The 22,843-nt window shown below is 40.1% G+C and overlaps 1 long non-coding RNA gene and 1 pseudogene across 3 annotated transcripts; one reads left to right on the top strand and one right to left on the bottom strand.

Moving 5' to 3' along the window:
- The first annotated feature begins 1,663 nt into the window (after positions 1 to 1,663).
- LOC103096730 (uncharacterized) lies at positions 1,664 to 21,988 on the top strand. Of its 3 annotated transcripts, none has more exons than XR_008911535.1 (4): positions 1,664 to 1,849; positions 16,907 to 17,113; positions 17,820 to 18,187; positions 18,537 to 21,988. It is a non-coding gene; the product is annotated as an uncharacterized LOC103096730 (long non-coding RNA). The 3 variants fall into 3 exon arrangements; XR_008911536.1 differs by having other exon boundaries at positions 18,064 to 18,187; XR_008911537.1 differs by having other exon boundaries at positions 16,907 to 17,018.
- Positions 10,954 to 12,126, bottom strand: LOC100013627 (fructose-bisphosphate aldolase B-like; annotated as a pseudogene).
- Positions 21,989 to 22,843: the final 855 nt, after the last annotated feature.

Here is a 22,843-nt window from a genome sequence, read left to right on the forward strand (position 1 = left end):
AATCACAACCAAAAATATTGGGTTTAAGTGGCAAAAAAAGGAATTTTAGGCTAAATGATATGAAAAACTTTCTGCCCATTAGAACTACCCAGCAGTTTAATGGGCTGCCTCAAGAGGTGGAAGATTTGTTCTCCTAAGAGGTCTTCAGATAGAGGTTGAACAAATACTTGTCAGTTATGCTACAGGGATAATTCCTAAGATTGGAGCAATGACTCCTGAGGTCCCGTCCATCTCTCTAATGCTGTGATTCATTGAAGGAAGATTCAGAGCTGTCTCCCACTTCCAAACTGAGTGTTGTTATCATTGTCCATTACACCTTTGAAACTATACCACTAGAAAGCTGTCCCCACCCCTTTCCAGCAGAGGGTTGATAGATTAAATATACAGATGGAGAAGCATGTTTTGGGACTTGGTCAATGTAAGAATTCATTTGGATTCTTTGGGCATATTTTTACAAGGCTCTTGATTTTTTCTTTAAGTGGAGAGGGGATGGTATAGGAGAAAGGGAGAAAAGTGAATTCTTGATAATTGAAAAAATGTTTAAAAAATGACTGTTGCATTATCATATGTGCTCATATCCATTTTCTCCCATGCAAACTTGGTTTTTCTAACTTATAACACTGGGTATCCAGAATCATAGGCCCCATTTTCCTTATATTGAAATGATCCCTACATAGTACAGTAAATATAGTACTGATCCTGGAGTGAGAAAGACAAAAGTTAAATCATGCCTAACACATTTTCTAGTTTTGCAACCCTGGGCAAGTTACTACCTCTCTGTGCCTCAGTTTTCCCATCTGGGAAGTATCTTTGGCTTCTGGGATCCCTTTCATAGCAAAGTCTATGAACCTATGACCTTCTGACTGTCATATCATATTGTTTACTCACATTGAGTAGGGAGCAGAATGACCATTTAGAAGGGACAAATTTTCACCCTGTTCACTGTCCTCACAGTTGATCCAATCTCTTTATCATGGGGACAAAACAGAGGCTAGTGTCTCATGCCAAATCCAACCTGTTTTCATTCTGATCCTTCTGTGATAAGGTATTCCTGGCTCTGGGCCTTGCTAATACTGGCCTGGATCCTGGGATAACAAGAACAGCTGCCCATTTATAGAATCAATTCCTACCCAGTGGAATATGGAGTACAAACACACACAGATAACTTACCAGGTTTCTCCCTGGGGGTCAGAAGAAGACAACTTTTCAAGTTGATTCAAGCTGGAATCAAATACATTCTCCTAGAAATGAAGAAAGGCTGGGGGGGGGGCTCCTCTTTTGCTTTTTGCTTAGAGAACTAGATTTCCCTGCCTTTTCAGACATTGTTAAAAAACAAACAAACAATAGGATGCAAAACAATCAAAAATTCACTGGTTGTTTTCAAGGTATTATTTATTCATGAGAACCTGTAATCTGGGAAACAAAAAAGTAACTGAAATCCTAAATAATTTAATATTCAAGCTTTTGTTGAAAACTTTCAAAATAATATTTTCATTGTCTCTTAAAACAATATTAAATTTTAAAAAATCAAAATAATGAATTGACAGCACCATGACAAAAAACAAGAGGAAAATGGAGGAGAATATACACCTAATGGTGTGCTTTATTGACTAATAAAGAGAAATTCTTTTTGGAATGTTGTATAACATATGGTTCCCCTTGGTCAGAGGAAGCTCTTCAAGGGTATCTGTGCTTTACAGTAATTTGACCAATTTCCATGAAAGTTTCCAACACCTTGATGAATGAGTGACCTCCCAGGGCTGTGAGCCTCTCAACCAACTTGGCATCTCCTTCCCTAATGAATACTCCAACTCTTCATCCCTCCTCATCCTGGACAATTCTTACTCAGGTTTTTATTTTTGCTTCTGTTTTTCAAAAATCATGGTTCTACCCAATGGGGTAGAGGTCTTCTTCTGGTCTTCCTTACAGAGTTTTGGCTCTCCAAATGCAGTCTCCTGATCTTATAATATGACTGACCAACCTCCTATGGATACTACATAGCATCATATATGTAGAGCTGTAAAGGACCAAGGAGGTCACCTTTTTCAGAGGCCTCATTTTATAGAAGAAGAAACTAGGGTCTACAGGAAAGAAATGAAATGCCTAAGATAACTCCACTAGGATGTGCCACATGGAGTACTTGAATGCAAGTCTTCCTTACTTGAAGGCCAGCCTTCTGTCCATGGTGTCATTCTTTTTTTCTATAATATATGATGTTAATAATTAATAATAATTTAATTATTAATAATTGATAAATGTATAAGTAATAATGAGGCTGTAGAATAAGACAGGAGATTATACTGAGAGTTATATTGGTAGGCTCCTATCTTTTTTCTTTTAAAGGTGCTTAGGTCCTGTTATCTCCATTATATAGGTGAGGCAAACAAAGCTGAAAGACACAGTGACTGACCCAAAGTCACATAGCAAATGAATGGTGGAGAGGGACTCAGAAAGCAGCTTTCCTTGTTCTGAATGCAGTATGCTTTCTCCTTTACCATACCGCAGGTCTAATTTAGGGCAAAGCTACACAACCCAAATCAGAGAGCTGGGAGCAATGGGGCAGATCGCATCACATACAGGCAACAACTATGGGAATTCTATTTGTCTCCTGTCACTCCCAATTATCCATATCATTTCTATATTATCCAGGTAATTTTCGATTGTCCTGCATCAGCTTATGGTTATGTGTGTTTGTCCTTTTTTGAAGAGGACTAATGATATCACACTGTTGGGATAAAATAGTGAATGATGGCCAATGACTTGCACATGAATTGTATTTAAGTGAGTCAAGCCTGTATGAAGTCATCAGCCTCAATGGTACGAAAAGCAAATTGAATTTATGAGGTTTGTTTTAGTTCTTGAAATGTCAGGCAGGCATAGAGCTTTACTTGAGGCACCCAGGAACCTGGAAGAAGTAAAGGAAAGGCAAGAAGGATAGAGAATCTCACAATTTGATAGTGAGAAGGGACTTCAGTAACCAATTAGTCTAACCCATACATGAAAGGCTTTCCATTAAAACATACCTGAAAATGTTTCTTCAGCTTTTGCTTGTATAAATGGCAAACATCTTTCCTAAGAAGTCAGTTATATATGTGAGAGGCCTCTTTTTATCCTCAGACAAGTTGTAGAAATTGTGGTTCTTCAATAATCTATATCTGTGAAAGAATTTCGAGCTCAGTTGCTCTCCTGAGATAAGAAGCATCCATTCTTGGAATGAAAAGTTCTGAACTGGGCTGAAGAAAGAGGAACATGTGAACTCTCAAAGCCCGGATTCCATTTGGGGAAGAATTTCCCCTCAACATCTACCCTAAATTTGCCATTTTTCAGTTCTTACTCTCTATGTCTGGCTATAATCTCCAAGGCCAAAGAGAATAAGTACAATCCCTCCCCCAATGTGGCAGCCTTTTTAATACTGAAATATGGCTAGTGTATTCCTCCTGGGTTTTCTCTTATATTGGCTAAACCTTCCTACTCCCTTTAACTAATTATCACATTTCCTGGATTCTGGAATCTTCGCCAATCTGAATGCCTTCATCTGAGATACCATCCACTCAATTACTGCCTTAAACCATAGTACTTAGCCTTCAACACATCAAGACACTGCCATTGGAGATCAAAGGACACAATTATATCTCTTTATGGAATAGAATGTGTCTGTGGTTCAGCCAGTGGAGGAAAACATGGACCTCGAATGAGATGATCTTAAGGCTTATTTGGTGCATGAATGATACTGAGGGCCCCTACAGAATGTGGCTCACCTTATCTGGAATCCCAGGTTATGTCAGATTCTCATCAGTCCTCCTAGTTCAGGGAAGACATTCAGTACCACAGGACTAATCAGCAAAGGGGGAAGAAGCTAAGGGACTTGTAGGTTGGGGTGGCATCCTTAGAAGGTGCATCCAAGGTGTGCACAATTGACTAGGAAGCTATAATTTTCCAGTGTTATAGAGTGAATTTCAGGGGGGGAAAATGGGACATCATGGTGAGGATGCCAGGCACAATGAGGGACTATGTCCAAGGAAGACAGACTAAGGCAAGTAAGACTGAAGACCACAAAAGGTTTTTCTAGCTCCCATAGCATCCATATGCCACACAATCAGTTGCTTGGAGTTTTCACTTTTCAGAGAGATGTGTTATCATGTTGAAACAACCAAAGAGAGAAGTGTCAAACTCCCCAGTGGATCAGATAAACAAATTGCCACCTGGAGAGCCATCCCAGCCATATGGCAGCCTCACCAGCATTTCCTCTGCTGAGAAGTACACCCAGTCTACCCTGGGGCATCAGAGTCCCAAGTAGAGCCTCTTGTATGCTTCCAAACACCCTGGTAACTAACTATTCCTGCACCATCCCCAATCCTTCAGGCTTCAGGATTACCAAGCACATTAGCAAGATGCAGACTCCATGTTGAGCTGAGTGTTACTGATCTCTCACCCTCAGGAGAGGCATCAGCAGCAAAACAAGCTATTAGGAAACATTCCACAAAAACCTCCAAAAAGTTCTTTTATTACCACAATCAATCACTAAGGTCTGCATGTTGGCCACTCCGTCCATCCTGACCACACTGCCCTCAGTCCCTACACCTTGTTATACTTGCCAGCCTTGGGCGCAGAGCCAGAACACATAGCCATTCTTCCTGGAGGAAAAATCTCTGAACCATATTTTGTACATTATTGCATAGAAAGAAAAGCATTTCAAAAAACTCTGAAAGGAGACCATGCAGCTGCTGGATAAAGCACTGGCTGGGGAGCTCGGGAACCCAGACTCTAGAACAAGCTCTTCTCCTAAATTGCTTTGTGCAACTAAAGAAGTTAGTTTCCTCCTCTTTGGTTTTGAATCATTTTCCCTCTTCTACTCAGTGATAACATGCAGTCATTTTTATAGCTAATCCCACAGTTCTCAGGAAAAGACGAATGAAATAAGAAATCAGATTCACAATTTCTTGTATATTAAAATGGGGCCCCTTCCTGCTCTGGAAATCCATAAGATACCCAGTTTCAGGGTGAACTAGCTAATTATATAAATCACATCTCAAGCTCCCACCCAATTAAAGGTTCTTTTTACCAAGCATGCATTTCCAGAAGCACAAATCAAATAAGAAAATATTTCTTTAAGAGAGAATCGCAGGGCCACCTGGAGAGCTCAGTGGATTGAGAGCCAGGCCTAGAGATGGAAGGTCCTAGGTTCAAATCTGGCCTCAGACACTTCCCAGCTGTGTGACCCTGGGCAAGTCACTTGACCCCCATTGCCTACCCCTTACCACTCTTCTGCCTTGGAACCAATACACAATATTGATTCCAAGATGGAAGGTAAGGGTTTTAAAAATAATAATCATAAAATAAAAAAGAGAGAGAATTGCAAGGTAAACCAAAGTATAAGAAAAGGTGGCAAACTTAAAATAAATCAATAAAATCAGTTTTATTCTCTACTCCCCTCTCCAATGCCAAATATCATCACACAGCTAAAATGTTATTGCCCAATAATGGTAATTCTTAGGGAAACACTTCGAAATGGGAAAACTGCTCCTAGTCTGTATAGGCAGATCAAATTGAGAAAGTCTTACCTAATCAACGGGACCTACATACAGTTCCTCAAAAAGGATGTTCTCCCTCTTGCCTCAATAGCTTCACACAGATTGTCTCCTAGACCTAAAATGTGCTCTCTTCTAGCCTTCACCTCTTGGAAAATCTAGCTTCTTTCACAGGTCAACTTGATTGTAACTTTGTACATGAGACTTCTGATGAATCTCCCTACTATTAGTATCTCCCACCTCTTAAATCCTGGGCACAGGAAGACCACAGCACACTAACCCCAGGGTCCTAGCCTCATCTTAGTCTCATTATTCCAGGTCGAGGCTCTTCTCCTTACTCCTAACTTTGGTCAAAGAGATCTTCTCTTTTTCAGCATGGAGTATATACTTTGCCATCTTCTCATCTCCCCAATCTCATCTCTGTTATTATACAAACTGTCCCACATCTCTAGCACCACTCCTCAAGGAATTCTCTGTCCTAGAATTGCCTTCAATCGACATATCTTCAATTTAAAGAGCTAAAGTCAGATAGGAGACCTCCTAGATTGACTAGCTTCTATGACAAGCATCTGCTAAACTTCAGATTGTCTGAATCTTGTCAAGTGAAGGGAAAGAAAAACTCGTCATTGTCAGTAAAACTCTCCATTGGGTGGGGGCATGGTCATGTAGAAAAGAACTATTATCTTTCAACTTCTTACTCTAATGATCTTTGAATACCTGCAAAGTCTGAACCATATACTCCTTACCCAGTTGGGCAACCAGCTAATGTTTTCTCCATGCCAATTAAAGTCATCTGATATGATAAACTCAGATTCATATGGGATCTCACCATCATGTGCAGTGACGTCAATATGCTTATATATTTTTCTCTAAATGAAATTTGCTACATACCATTAATCACATTTTATGTCATGAGCATTTGCTTCATTTAAGCACCTGCTCTAAAAGCAACTTATGATCTTTATGATTTTATCAGTTAATTAGATTGCATTCCAAATTTAAGGAAGCACTTACTATATTCAGAATGCTGAAGGAATGGGAATACATTGGGAAATAATTAAATTAAAAGTAAAAGAAAAATATTATTAAAATATTATTAAAAATAAAAGAAAATCACCTGCTCTCAGGAAGCTTACATTTTACAGGTATACAGTAGGCAATAATTGCAGAAAAATACCAAAGAGAGAGAGAGGGAATATGAATGGGTATTTGTCTTGATTTTCAAATACTACTTTTTATTCGTATGACACCTTACAGTTTATGCTGCTTCATTTAATTTTACAGATAGAGACATGGTGTGGAAAGGATCTCCTTTGGGTCTACTACCATGACCAGGTGCAAATACTTTTTTTAGTTCAATCAAATAATCAAAACTGGAAGTGAACAGGTTCTATCACCATCCTTAAGTCCAAAATAAAATAATTGTGTGAAAAACTGGGTTGTGTACTAAGCACTTTGTACTAAAAGGAGAAGCTAAATTAGATGAGATAAAAAAGAAATTCTGAATGTGAGAATTTGAGGTGTTGGAGCAAATATAGATCAAAGGGAAGACTGAGCTGTAGCAGAGAAAAAGAATCAGTTCCTTCATCTGTGGAAAACCTGGTACGATATTTATTTTTGACCTAAGGAGAAATATAATGGCCCCAACATTCACTTAGTTTTCTTCTCTTCAGCTTTGGGGAGTTTTGTTGAAGTGATTTGTCCAAATTTACACAGAACTGTAGGAAGGCTGCCTTTGTGAAGTGAATTTAGTAGACTTATATGACCCCATCTCTCCTAAAGAGCATCCAGCTGTCCCACTGTTGGACCTTGCAATCTCCCCATTAATCACCAAATCAATAAATTCTTATTAAGCACATGCTATGTCTCAGGTATTATGCTAGATGCTACAGACACAAAGACAAAAATCCCTACCCCTTATCTTTATATTTGTAACATTTATAAAGTGTTGAACACAGTGCCTGGCACAGAGTAGGCACTATTGAAATGGTAGCTATTATTGCTAGTGTTATTGATAATGTAAATAAAGTTATAAGCTATCAGAGACTATTATTAACTGAATCCAATTCTTTTCTTTCAAAGGAAAACAAAGGGAAATCACACCCCAGAAAGTAAGCAAATAGGATTCTCCAGAATCACTCAATCATTGCTATATTATTTATTATTATTTTATTATTATTATTTTGCTTTTGTTGTGAACAAGTGAAATGATTTGTCGCATCTTCAAGGACAAGCCATGTGGGTACCCATTGAAATAGCAGAAAAGGGATAACTGGAATCGTTACCATCTAGTAGACAGAAGGTATCCAGTTAAAAAAGTATAAGATCTCTGCTTTTAGCAAAGATCAATAGAGATAGATTAAAAACACCCCTGGTTGTTGGCTTTGCCCTTTCCCTGTTTGTTTCTAAAGAAGGAATGCCAAAGCACTCCAGTGTCCTTGCCAAGAAAACCTTCTAGATAGTATAGATGGGATGTGGTCCATGGGGTCACAAAGAGTCAGAAACAACTGAATGACTGAAGGGCAACAGTACCAGACTAATATGTCTTATTAGGTCCCTTCTAAACATTAATCTATAGTCCTATGTTCTATGATCTCAGAGATTCAATCAAGTTCTGAGATTTTATAAGTCTGGAGACCAATTATTACAACATAACGTAAGAGTTAGCAGAATAAAATCCTAAAAACTTTGGATCGGGACTCAAACAACCCAGATATGAATTCTACAGTATGACCTTGGAGAAGTTACTTTCTTTCTCTAGCCTCAGTCTCTTCATCCATGAAATGAAGAGGTTCAACCAGATAGCTTCTGAGATTATCTCTTGCTTAAAAGCTAGGGATATGGGGACATAGTGTCTGTCAGTGGACAACTGGTCCTTCTAAAGTAAGCAGTCTCATCACCCAAAAGTTGGCCACTCATATTTTTATTGAACATTATTTCTTTGAACCTGAGCTGCTGCTTACTCAAGCTATTCTTCACCCTAACCCTTAGTCACTGACCCTCAGTAACTGGGCCAATAGCACTTGGGCTACCTTGGAAGTTGTTGGGAAGAAAAGACTTTGTGTGCCATAAAACACTACTTAAGTGATGGTTCTTATTGTGTGAAATAAATGAGTGAATAAATGATCTGTTTGCTATAGGCCAGAAAAGATAAAGGAGTCAAAAACTGTTAGTATATAATAGAGAAGAAAAGAAAAGGGAAAGGAACATTGGTCATATCATTAGGAGATTTCAATTCTAACAATAGATTATTGTGATATCCTTGGCCAAGAGTTCCATTTTAATGAACTTACTCCATTTTTGTCTGGACACAAACAAATAATAGGAGTAACAACATGTAGGATGATGTCATAACCAAATTAAAAACCATAACTCAGATACCTCCTATGGATTTCATCTCCAAAAGCCCAAGCCTTACACTAGAGGGAATTGCCCAATCATTACATTTCAGCCTAAAGAAGCCTTTTTCTCTCTTCTTTGAACTTGGGGAGGAGGCTATGGGACCATGTCAGAGTACTGGCTGGTCAGCACTGCTTCTCTCCTCCTGTCTCTAAGGCAGTTTGGAGAATGTATTCTGTGTTCTGGTTTTCATTATGTAGAAAAGCAAACAGAGAGAGACAGACAGACAGACAGACAGACAGAGACAGAGAGACAGAGAGACAGACAGAGAGATAGATAGAGAGAGGGAGAGGGAGAGGGAAACAAAAAGGGAGAGAGAGAGAGAGAGAGGGAAAGAGAGAGAGACAGAAACAGAGAGACTGAGAGAGAGAGAGAGAGAAAGACAGAAACAGAGACAGAGAGAGACAGACAGAGAAAGGGAGAAGGGAAAGGGAAAGGGAGAGAAGGAGAGGGAAAGAGAGAGAGACAGAAACAAAGAGACTGACAGAGAGAAAAAGAAAGACAGAAACAGAGACAGAGAGACAGACAGAGACAGACAGAGAGAGGGAGAAGGGAAAAGGAAAGGGAGAGAGAGGGAGAGAGAGAGAGGGAAAGAGAGAGACAGAAACAGAGAGACTGACAGAGAGAGAGAAAGAGAGACAGAGAGGGAGAGACAAGAGGCAGAGAAGACAGACACAGAAAGGCACAAACACAGGCACAGACACAGACACAAAGAAAGAACTCAGATGGAGACAAACAAAAAAAAATGTAAACATTTATAATGGTTTGCCCACAATAATCTGATTCTATAGTTAAGACAAGAACTGTCATCCTCATTTTTCAGAAGAGAAAACCATGTTTCCAGGAGTTGAAGTAGTTTTCTCAAGGGTTGCAAAGCTACCAGCAGACAGCAAAGGCTGAGCTACAAAATACTTTATTTCAAGAGTCTGGGAGTTTTCACAAATTCATTAGGCTTTTAAGTCAGCATTATGGCATAGAATTGGAAAAAGTAATATGACCTTAAATTGCATTTAGAAAGTTTTAAAGTGCAGAACAAGGACCGTAAGGGTTCTATTGTCCTCTGCCCAGCTCTGAACGCTTTTGGAGGTCTGTGCTCAGTTCTGAATATCACAGTGCAAGATGTATTTTGGTAAGTGGGAGAGCAGTGAAAGGAGTGAAGGACCAATCAGAATTATAATGGGAGTGGTGATCAACCTGTAACAACAAAGATGTTTAGACCAAAGAAGAGAAGACTTAGAAGAACAATTGGGGTTTTTTTTTTTTGGTTGTTTTCTTTAAATATGTGGAGTTTTGTGAAGTGAAGAGAGATTGGGTTTCTTCTGCTTTGTCTCCAAGGACATCCCACTCTGAGTAATAGGTAGAAGATGCAGATTTGGCTAAATGTAAAGAAAAACTCCTGTGCCTAGTCTGCTTGCTTGCTCTCTCTCTCTCTCTCTCTCTCTCTCTCTCTCTCTCTCTCTCTCTCTCTCTCTCTCTCTCTCTCTATTTGTTTATAAAAGGTTTTATTTATTTTTTTAATGCAAGAACTGGTCTGCAGACTGCCATAATTACTTGGTAAGAAATACTCATCAGTCTATAGCTCTTGAGAAGTGTTTCATTAGATGACTGTTATTCATAGCAGAAAGGTGGCTTTAAAAGAAACAAAACTAATTATCCTTAAGCTATGGAGAGGGAGAGCATCCTTGAGGGCAAGGATGGTCTTCTTTTTCTTATTTGTAAGCATTTAGCTTAGCACAGGAAGGGTTGAAATTGTTACTCAGTTTCCCCCCACTAACAAGAAATAATTTTTGTGAAGGTCAGTTTTAGTGAGAGTTACAGGGAGGTATAGGGAATGGTGAGGAGCTATGTGTGTGTCTCTTTATGTGGAGAGAACTAATGTTTATTCTGAGTTTACAGATTTAAAGTGTGTTGTGCTACCAGTAAGTCATCAGAATTTTCACACAATTTCCACTCTGGGTGGAAATAGATTCCCTTCTCAGTAGCCTCCTAATGACATGCAAAGAGGAGCTGGGGCAGTGGTGAGGAAGAGGTCCCCAGGGTACTAATGGGTGTAGCAGGGAGTGAAAAGGGATTGGCTGGCAGCAGAACCAGATGAACCTGAATGAATATATTGTCCTTTGGCTGCCTGGTGGTTTGCCTGAGCCCAATTCACAAATGCCTCCTGAGTTGCCTTCTTGTTTGCAGCTTTGCCCCCCCCCCCCAGGCAGAAAGTGCACTGGCCTGCAGGGCCTGCCCATATGAGAAACTTAGCTTCCAGGGATTGGGCAGTGGGCAAAGGTTGATGGCATTTAGATTAAGAGCCGCATCTTCTTCACTCATGCCTCCAGGTAGGAAGCAGATGCCAGGAACAGCAGCTGGGACTGTGTGGTGCAGAGTGGTGACAGTAGCCAGAGCCACCTGTTCGGAGGTATACTTCTTGGTGCAAGCATGCCCGGCTGTCACCATGTTGGGCTTCAGAAGCATTCCTTCCAAGTAGACATGGTGGTTACTCAGGGCCTTGTAGATGGCGACCAGGACCTTCTCAGAGACCTATTGGCAATGCTCCAGGTCACGATCACCATCAGGGATGACTTCTGGCTCCACAATGGGCACCAGCTCATTCTGCTGGCAGATACTGGCATAGTGGGCCAGTGCATTAGCATTCTCCTGGATGGCCAGGTTGGAAGGACAGTGGTCACCAATCTTCAGCACAGCCCTCCACTTCCCAAAGTCACAGCGATCCTTCTTATACTGGGCACAGCACTGAGAGAGTCCATCCAAACCTTGAATGGTTGTTTCTTGATTTGTTCCTGCCAGAGGGGCAGCACCTTGGTCCAGCTTGATTCCGACCACAATCCCCTTTTCCTTGAGGATGTCTCTGAACCACTTTCCTTGGCTATCCTTCTGATAGAGAGTCTCGTGGAAAAGGATCACCCCTCCAACCACTCCTCTGGTTGATGGGTTTGTCCACAGTGAAGAGAATTTCTCGGAACTGGCAGCGGTTTTCTCCTGTGTTCTCTACCTTGATCCTCTGCAGGTGATTGCCCATGGTACCAACAGACTCATCTGCAGCCAGGATCCCCTTGCCATCAGCAACAATGTGTTTAGCAACGTCTGAGAGCTCCTTCTTCTGCTCTGGGGTGAAGGCTGGAAAATGGTGGGCCATGGTGATGGGTTGTTGGTGGAAAGAGTCCTTAGGTAGGTAATGGAAGAAGTTCTTGATGAGAAGGCAGCTGCCAAATAGCTCTGCTCTCTCTCTTTGGAGGTGGTCCCCTCCACCTTTCAGAATCTCTAGTCTCCTTCAACGCTCAGCTCTAAGACCACTTTCTTCCTGAAGCCTTGTTTAATTGCCCCAAACTTATCTTGTATTTGCCATATATACATATATATGGTATTACCTTATGCACATATAAATTATCTCCCCCATTATAATTTCTTCTTCATAAAGGCAAAGACTTTTTCATTGTGCTCTTTGTACCCTCCCCGAATGCCTGGCACATAATAAGTGCTTAATAACCACAGATTAATTGATTATACCCACGTTGTATCTAGCCTCTTCCCAGTCAAATATAAATCCAAAATGTTCCACTTAGAGTGCTCCCAGAATCTACTATAGTGGCTGGCAGAGAGCAATTGCTTAAGGAATGTACTGAGGTTATTTAATGGATCACACCCATGCACACACACACACACACACACACACACACACACACTCACTCACACACACACACACCGATATGCACATACATTTTACTAAAGAACTGTAGATTTCTCTTTAACACCTTTCAAACTTTCCCTTCAATTTTGTTGATCAGGCACTTGTGTGAGTACTAGCTCCTTCCTCCTACCACGTTCCCAGTAAACTGGAATCTTCCTGGAGGAAAATATATCATTTGCCTCCTCCCCCCGCCTTTCCCTTAGCCCTGAGCAAACATTCTCTTACAAAGAAATGTCCCAAAGTCTCTAGATTGGTATTGAATGGATCATTTGGAGCTCTTGGTTCATATTTCTCCTGCAGGTCTGGAGAGAAGAGAGCTGGCCTAGCACTGGTTAATGATGGTTCAAAGCTCGACACAGTAAAAACTTTAACTCCAAGTCTGGGGTTCTTTATTTTGTAGAGGAACCCCCAAAATGGAGGGTGGTGATTGTCATTATTTGGGGAAGCCAATAACAGCTTATCGTGCCCGTGATTTGTGGGCTTTCTGTTATATACATTATTGGTTCATTCGGGATTATTGACATTTCTGGTATTGATTCCTATTTGCCATTTAAGGCAGAGAGACAGAGAGAGAGAGGGAGGGAGACAGAGAGGGACAAAGATCGAGAGAGGAACAGACAGAGAAAGGCTACCCCAAAACACACTAACATGAGGCTATCTCTGATGCATTGTCCTCAAGTCTCTGCCTCACTTCCCCTTTGGATGACATCATATAGAGTTCACTCCAGGCCAGCTAGCCTTGCCTTCTCCATTCCAGCATAGGCTATAGAAGAGCCTTAATAAGGGGCTTGGGTTTATTCCTCTTTGGTGCCTTTCCATGCATGGCACGGCATGCTCAGCAATCACAGGCTACTCAAAAACTGAGGGCTCTTGGTGCTGCTTACGTTTGGAAGGACAAATGCCAGGCCTTTGTAACAGGCTCAAAGGGAGGCCATCAAAAGGAGCAGCTTGTCTCTTAGAAGAGGCAAAGCGTCTTTGAATCTGCTGCATGAGCCACTTAAAACTTTTTTTCTAAAATTCATAAAATAACTTTGAAAAAGTCTGATATGGAGGAGAGTTTTTCAGATCAAGTCAAAACCTGGAAGTGGGGTTTTTTTTCATTTTTTTCCTCTTAACTATATAATTCTTCTCTCCTCTAAAATGTGCTACTATACACTCAGTATCGTTCAGACTCCATTGACTGGCAGTTAAGTATGTAATCTGTGCCAGGCCATATGTTAGGGGCTAGAGACAAAAGGATCCAAAAAATGAGATAACACCATGCCACAGAAAGAGCCCTCAATTTAAAATGAGAAGATCTGAATTCAGATCCTAGAATAGCTATCTTCTACCTGTATTCCTTTGGGCAATTGACTTCCTCTTTTCAGGACTCAGTTTCTCCATCTGTAAAATGAAGGCATTGAAGCAGATGGTTTGATAGAGCTTTATAGACAAAATCCCATTGACTCTTCTGTATCCTACTTTTACCAATAATTCGTGAGGAGCTGGTAATCAGTCATTTCTATGAGCTTTTCTCTAGCTGAGACATTTATATGAGACTTTGGGGCTGCTGAACATTTTCCAATTAATTTCTAGCTACATTTTTAATGAGTGCATCGGTGATTGCCTAATTGATTGCGATTTTAGTAAGTTCCTGCAATGATGAAACTCCTTACAATACAATAAAAAAGGCTGCTTGACTTCTCTCTGAAGTTCATTGGTGAGCATGCATATATTTTGACGTGGATCAAATTCTGGTGTCTTTCCCTTCATCAAATCATGGCCCCATGACAGCTTTTGAGCCAAAAGTTATTATGTCTCCTTATTATCATTGATGATAACAACACTGATCAATCAATCAGGGATTAATGGAGTTCCTATTATATACCAGGGATTGAGTTAGATGTTGGAGATATTAAGAATGAATGCAATAGTCCCTACTAGCATCACTGAATTTTCTGTCAAACATTAAGGACACCAAAATGCTCTCTCCACAACAGTTCTATAAGGCATGACATGCCCTATTTGTAGATTGGTGGAGCTAAATGTGACCACTGAGATCTAATCCAACCCCTTCTTTTAAGAGAACGAGATCATAGGATCATAGAGTTGGAGCTGGAAGAGAGCTTATAGATCATCTATTGTAATGAGACAGCTAGGTGGTGTTCTGGTGAGGGAATTGGGTTTGGAGCCAAGAAGACCTGAGTTCAAATCCAGACTCAGAAACTGCTTAGCTGTGTGACCCTGGGCAAGTCACTTAAATTCTTTTTGCCACTGGAGAAGGAAATGGCAAACAACTCCAGTATCTTTCCCAAGATGGTCGAAGATCCACAAGGTCATGAAGTGTCCATTACAACTGAACAACAATATAATGTCATTATTTTATAGATGGGGAAAGTGAAGGTAAGATTTGGAGAAACTACTTTACCAAGGTCACATAGTAGGAAAGATGAAACTTGAGCCCTAATCCTCTGATTCATAATCTATTGCTTTTCCTACTGTGACACAGAGACACTCCAACTCCCAAAGGATCCAAGAAATGATCCTGTAGAGAGGATCCATAGCTACAATTCAATTAAAGAAATATTTCTCTTACCATCAAAGTACTTTACTTTTTCAGGAGATTTATGGGAAAAAATAGCACAGTCGCTGGCCTCAAGGAGTTTACTTTCTACTGGATCAATCGTCTTTATCTCTCACCCTTTCAGAAAGTATTTCTGTTCCCAGACAAAGGAAACCTGCCTAGGAACAAAGTAGAGGAAATCACTGTCATTTTATAGTAATTATTAGTCCTCTTCTCTTTTTTGAGTTAAGACCTGAAAAGTATTTTAGATCCATAAAAAAATGCTATAAAAGAAAATTTCCATTATCATTCTTTTATCACACCCAGTACAATCAGTACTGGCCAACTGCACTCTCTGGCAACTGAATAGCCGCACTTTTGAGTTATCTGCTATTGAAGACCCAGTTAAGTAATCAACCAATTATTTATTTAATTAAAGCACATTTATTAACTATTTCTTATGTGCTCAGTGCTGTGTTAAATGCTGAATATGCAAATATACAAAGAAAAACAGTCTCTACCCTTCAAGGAGTTTACTTTCATTAGGAGAGGAGAGCTCATGTTTGGGACTTACAGACAAGGATAGGAATTTGTCTCTGGAAAATCAAATGGATGGTACATAGAGTTATCAGACAGTGAATTGTTATACCCTCATGAAGGTAATACCAGTACTGATTTGATTACAACTTCCAGAACAAGCAATAAGGGAGGTAGGTCTGTGGATTAAGAGTCAAGCCTAGAGATGAGAAGTCCCGAGTTCAAATCCATCCTCAGACACTTCCTACCTGTATGACCCTGGGCAAGTCACTTATACTCAATTGCCAAGCCCTTTCTTTTCCATTGCCTTGGAACTAATACTTAATATTGATTCTAAGATGGAAGATAGAGGTTTAAAAAAAGGAAGAAAATAGAGGAATGTAATAGAGTATTCCAGGAGTGGTGAAGTAGAAGTAGAGTGTCAAGGCCCAATCAGTACAAAGAGTGGGTTTAAAAGGTCATTTGGTCTCGCTCAGTTCACCAATCAATTAGGTTTGGCCTATAGGATGGGAAATCCAACGATCTGCAACAATGGGTGGGGATTAACGTCGGAGATCTAGGGGGTATGATAACTGGAGAATACTTCCTAAAGACAAAACAATAAGCCTAGAACTTAGAGTTAAAAGGGGCCTTAGAAACTATCAGCACAGAATAGAACCTAAAGCATTTGCCATAGAATAAAACATTCCAATGTTCAAATCCCACCTCAGACATTACCTGCGTGAGCCTGGGCAAGTCCTTTGATCTCCCAAACCTCAGTTTCCTCGTTTGTAATATAGGTATAAAAATAGCATTAGTTGTATGTTATTAGAATCAAAGGAAATAAGCCTAGAAAGTGTTCTGCAAATCATAAACCTCTCTACAAATGTCAGCTGTTTTCATAACTTCTCATTTAATAGATGAGGAAATATGTGCCCAGAAAGGGCAGACAGGGGGTCTTCCCAAGCTCACACAGTTAATTAGTAGCAGAGCCCAATTATTCCGTCTTCAGATTCATTCTCTCTGTTACTATCTCATGTATTAAATGCAGAGTTGTGCACATCTTAGTCTTGGAATACAGCCTTTTGGCCCTGGAAATCACATCATTTAGAATAGCTCTGACTAAGGGTTCCCCACAAAGGATGAGGAAGATACTGGGCTGGCAACCATCTTTCCCTCTCAGACAGATGCATATTTGAAAACCTCTTTCTCTGTCACATCCAGGCCTCTTGCTCCTCTCAGAGAAAATTGTAGCTGATGGGACGCAAGTATCAAGAGGATTGGAGGAAAGAGGCGGCCACTGGCAAAATGACTGTAATCTACTTTGTTCCCAGAGGTGAGCTGATTGCCTGCTAGTCACCAGAAAGGGTTTCTGCTGCTCATGGGCCTAGAGAAGCTGAGGCCTATCTGAAACATGAGAATGGATGAGAGGTAAGAATAAGCCTGGACAGCTGACATTTCCAGGGACAGAATTCGTAGTAAGACCCTGAGAGCAAACCAATCAGCAACAACGTTGGGTCTGACCAGATATAGCTCCATCAATTTCCTCTGTTCATGTGGGGACGCTTAAGGAAAAGTGTTTTAAGTAGTCCAGGTATACTAAACACACTTTACATGAAAGGAAACTGAGATACAAAGAGGAGAAGACTTGCCCAGGGCCATATCCATATCACTAGGAAGTTTCAGAGGAGGAATTTGAACTTGTCTTCCTAATTCCAAGACCAGAACTTTAGCCAGTTTTCCATATTGCCTTTTCTTTCTTTTTTTTTTAATTAAACCCTTACCTTCTGTCTTGGAGTCAATACTGTATATTGGCTCCAAGGCAGAAGAGTGGTAAGGGCTACGCAATGGGGGTCAAGTGACTTGCACAGGGTCACACAGCTGGGAAGTGTCTAAGGTCAGATTTGAACCTAGGACCTTCCGTCTCTAGGCCTGGCTCTCAATCCACTGAGCCACCCAGCTGCCCCCTATATTGCCTTTTCAATAGATCAGATTGATGAGGGAAATATAGGTTCCAAGTGAAGGTAGGGATGCTCTGTGTGTATTTTAGCTTAGAAATTCTCATTTAACTGTGTATTGAGTTAGCCTTTATTTTTATAGTGCAATGAAATGTGATTACTGATTTAAATTTGTCCAGAATAATCAGCTATCCAAATGGGTTGGAGTGGGCACTGCTCCCAGGCCAGGTGAACCAGATGAGTCCTTTGGCAGAAGAATCTCCTCTCTCATCTGCCCATGCTGACGAAGGCTACTCAGCATCCAACTGGCAGCAGAAGTGCCCAAGGAAGAGCAAAGGACATGGGACAATCTGCTCTCTGACCTCCAGAAAATGGCTCAACGTTGTAAGGATGCTTACCTTATCTGCTTGCTCTTGTTCTCAGAATCATTTCCTGAAATTATGCTTTGGGAAAGCTGATGAATGGATAGAGCGAAGATCTTGGTACCAGCATTCTCAGAAGTAAAGAGAGTGGAATGGAGGGATAGTAGGAACTAAGGAGTAAGTTGGTAAGTATCAGCCCCAGTTCAGATGAGAGAGACAACAAGGTACATTGGAAGGAGCAGTGGCATTAAGTCAAGGATCCTGCTCCCAATAATACCCCTGAAACTTACTGTGTGACATTAGACAAGTCATTTCACTCCTGACACCTCAATTTCCTGTCTATAAAATGAGGGAGTTTGACCCAATAGCTTCTGAGGGCTTTTCTGCATCAAATGTTATGATCCAATAAGTTTAGAGTCACTATCCCAGAAATTCTCAAAGGGAACTGACCCAAGACAGGCACAGCCACCATCATAGAAGAAAACAATGGGGAAATAGACTAAGAGGGTCACCTCTCTCTTACTCGTTCTACAGGTTCTTATCTTGCCAGAAGACATTTTAGAGATGCTACTGCCAACCTTCTCTGGGTCCTACCAAGGACAACATCCACACTTCTATGAAAAAAAACTGGTTTGGAATAAACTGATTGTAAGACTCATGGTTCAAGGCTCAAAATGTGAAAACACCAAGAAAATACTTTGGCTACTCCAGACATTAAAGGAAGAAGGAAAGGGGGGAACCATAAAACAAAGTCTATGGGGAAAGGCCTATTCATTATTCCCGATCAAATTACATAATATCTATAAGTACTAAGCATGGTGTCTAGCACATGGTAAGTATTTAAATTGCTATTTTTCTTCCCTTCCTCTGATCAAATGGAAGCTCTGGGCTGAGATTCTTCCAGTGCATAAGAGTCTAGGAAGGCCAAGTGAGGGGCTGTAATTTTGCTGTTATGGTAGAGGAGCACATAGTAGGTATCTAATAAATTGTTCTCTTCCTTTCTTCTTTTTTTTTAAACCCTTACCTTCTGTCTTGGAAAGGCAGAAGAGTGGTAAGGGCTAGGCAATGGGGGTCAAGTGACTTGCCCAGGGTCACACAGCTGGGAAGTATCTGAGGCCAGATTTGAACCTAGAACCTCCCATCTTTAGGCCTGGCTCTCAATCCACTGAGCTACCCAGCTGCCCCCTCTTCCTTTCTTCTGATCAAATGGAAACCCTGGATCTTTGCCTGTAGGCAGATGTCTAACTGAGCTAAGCTAAGGACTGTAACTTTGCATTGATGAGAGTTTAGTCTATGTTATTGTACAGATAATATAATGTTTTATAATATGTTCTATTATAAGAGGGGCTTACGTTGGTTCTGACTGCTAAGCCCCTTTCCAGATCTCGCATGTTCTGATTCTGTGGATCTGTTGAGCAAACGATTCATCTCTGATTATACTTTCCTAACCTTTACTTACTCTGTAATCCATCCACACTTGCTAACTATGCCCAGCACATACTAGGCACCTAATGAATGTTAACTGACTGCCTCACCATGACATTCCATATCTCATCTCCTTACTTTTGCATTGTCAAGAACCCATTTCTGAGACATTTTTCCTCCTCCCCATAACCCTTTGCTTCCATGGCTTCCTTCAAGACTCTACTCCAATGATACCAACTTCAGGATGCCCATTACCCTCTTCCTCCCCAACTCCTTCCCAACTTCTCTGTGATTTTTGTCATTAAATCCTTTTTGTAAGTGTCCAACTTCATTCCAAGTATTAAGAATGCTTTCTTTTGGTTCCTCCAACTCTGAAACTTCGGCCAAAACACAGTCCCTACATCCTATCGATAGTGGTACTCACTTGTGAGCAAATCATTAACATGTTGTAAAAGTTAAAATTAAATCTCCAATAATAAAATATTATATTTTAGAAGGTTTATTAAATGATCATTAGAAATCAAGGAATAAAGAATAAGTACCACATGTCCATGCCTGATCATCCTGTTGAAAATTCCACTCACCACCATTGAGCCAAAATGCCAAAGACAGTGGGACCCTCCACAGCCCCACCTAATATCTCCCATCTACAGATAGTACGTAATGATAGGAAGTCAGGGGGCTCTGGGAAATATAGTTCTTTTTTAGGGTAACAGATTTTCAATTATACAATGCATAATTGCTTAATTATGTCTTCATTACTACATTTGAGGTTTTCTGAGCAAAAATACTAGAAGGATTAGCCATTTTCTTTTTCCAATTTATTTACAGATGGGGAAACTGAGGCAAACAGAGTAAAGTGACTTGCTCAGGGTCATGTAGGTATTAAGAATCTGAGATTGGGGAGACTTCCTGAGGCAAAGCCAAGATGGTGGAGTAATCTAGAGCATCTTTGTGCCACCATGAGAATCCTCTCTAATCAACATTAAAATATCAACACAAAACAAGTACAGGAATGAAAGAAACAACAAGAAGACAGAGTGAAATAACTTTCAAAAAAAGAAAAACCCAAAAGGTATGCAGAGAGCGGTACAAACCAACCCACACTCCTTGAAATTCCAAACCTTTGGAGAAGTCCAGAGTCACAGGCCAGGACAGTCTGGACTGAAGTGGGCTAATCCATGTAGACCCAGAGCAAAGTGAGGAATCCTAATCTGAGCTTGGAATTAGGGCATAGTAAACAGTTTGGGGTGGCTTATAGTATTAAGTACTAAGTACTGATATTTTTGCTTAACACTCAGGGCAGAGCTCTAAGACAGGACAATCAAGGATGTTCCTGAATCAATCAAGTACACTGTGAAACCAAAAACTTGAGCCTAAGCCTGAAGCCAGAATTTGATCAGCCCTTGACATGATCAAGTTCAGAGTGAGATCAAAAGTCTGTACTCAAGCCTGAGACAAATCTTTTACTATCCACATCTTAAGGATCAATTAAATAAGTTGGGCAGGGGGCTCTCAGAGCTCTCAGCCCTCTGACCATCACATCATCCCACAAGTCTATTTATAATTGATAGGAAAAATGAGCAAACAGCAAAAAAGTATCCAACACTAAATAATTTTTATGGAAACAAAAAAAGTAAGGTACATATACAGAAGGGGACAGTGAAAGTAAAGGAAACACGCCCAAAGTCCTAAAGGAAAATATGGACTGGACAGAGATTCTTGAAGAGCTCAAAAAAAAGACTTCAAAAACCAATAAAAGTGGGAAAGAGAAATGAAAGTGACCCAAGAAGAAATCATCCAATTAAAAAAGGAGAACCAAAAAGTGAGAGAGGAAAATCAGTTCTTAAAAATGAGAATTGACCATATAGAACCTAATGATTCCATGAGAAACCAAAAGTCAATAAACCAGAATGAAAGGAATAAAAGAAAAAAAAACAGAACAAAACATGAAATATCTTAATGAAAAAAACTAATGACCTAGAAAATATATCTAGAAGAGATAATTTAAGAATTATTGAACTATCTGAAAGCCATGATCAAGAAAAAACCTTGGAATCACACTATAAGAAATTATCAAAGAAAACTGCCAAGAGATTCTTGAACAAGAAATTAAAATTGAAATTTAAAAAATTCACAGATCATCTCCAGAAAGAAATCCTCAAATGATGACTTCCAGGAATGCAATAACTAAATACAAGAGCCAGCAAGCTAAGAAGAAAATTCTTCAAACAGCCAGAAAGAAACCATTCAGATACCATGGAGCTACAATCAGGATCACAAAGGACCCAGTGACTTCTATATTAAAGGACTGAAAGGCATGTAATATGATATTCAAAAAGGCAAAAGATTAGGGTTTACAACCCAGAGTCAATAATCCAGCAAAACTGAGTATATTTTTTCTGGAGAAAAAAATGGACACTCAATAAAATAAAAGATTTCCAAGCATTACTGAGGAATAAGGCAGACCTAAACAAAACAAAACAAAAGAAAAAAAAAGTCCAAACACAAGACACAAGAGAAGCCCAAAGAGGTAAATAATAAAGAGAGAATTTAAGGAACTCATTAAAGTCAAAATGTTATATATCTACATGGAAAGAGGATATATGTAATTCTCAAAAATTACTCTTAGTAGTAGAGAAGATAAAGGAATTTACCCAGGAAGAGGGTGGGGAATTAAGCTGATTATGATGATATGATGATATGATGATAAGATGATAGGATGTATATGTAAATGTGATGATATGAAATGATATATATGTATGATTTGTATGCATATAAATGATGTGTAAAAAATCAAGGGATGAAAGAGAGGGTTGCACTGAGAGAAAAGGGAAAGGAGAGATAAAAGGGGTAAATTATATAACATAAAGAAGTGTGGAAAAACATTAAAGAGATCAGACAAGGGGGCAGCTGGGTAGCTCAGTGAATTGAGAGCCAGGCCTAGAGATGGGAGGTCCTGGGTTAAAATCTAACCTCAGATACTTCCCAGCTGTGTGGCTCTGGGCAAGTCACTTGATCCCCATTGCCTAGCCCTTACCACTCTTCTGCCTTGGAGCCAATACACAGTAGTGACTCCAAGACGGAAGGTAAGGGTTTTTAAAAAAGAGAGATCAGACAATCTGGGTGGTAACAGGCAATGCTTAAACTTTACTCTCATCAGTACTTGCTCAGAGAGGGGAAAAACAAGTATACTCAGTGGTATATAGAATTCTGTCTTACTTACAGAGAAGTAGAAGGGGAACAAGACAAAAGAAGGGGGGGGATTGAAAGGAGGGGAAAATGGGAGAGAGACAAAAATCAAAGTGCTGGTGAGGAGGAAAAGCATGAAAGGGAATAGAGCAGGATCTAAAGGAGATAATATGATGAAGGGCAATATATGGCTAGTAATCATAATGCTGGATGTGAATGGGCTG

This window comes from Monodelphis domestica, chromosome 1, assembly GCF_027887165.1.
Source record: "Monodelphis domestica isolate mMonDom1 chromosome 1, mMonDom1.pri, whole genome shotgun sequence".
Taxonomy (NCBI): domain Eukaryota; kingdom Metazoa; phylum Chordata; class Mammalia; order Didelphimorphia; family Didelphidae; genus Monodelphis; species Monodelphis domestica.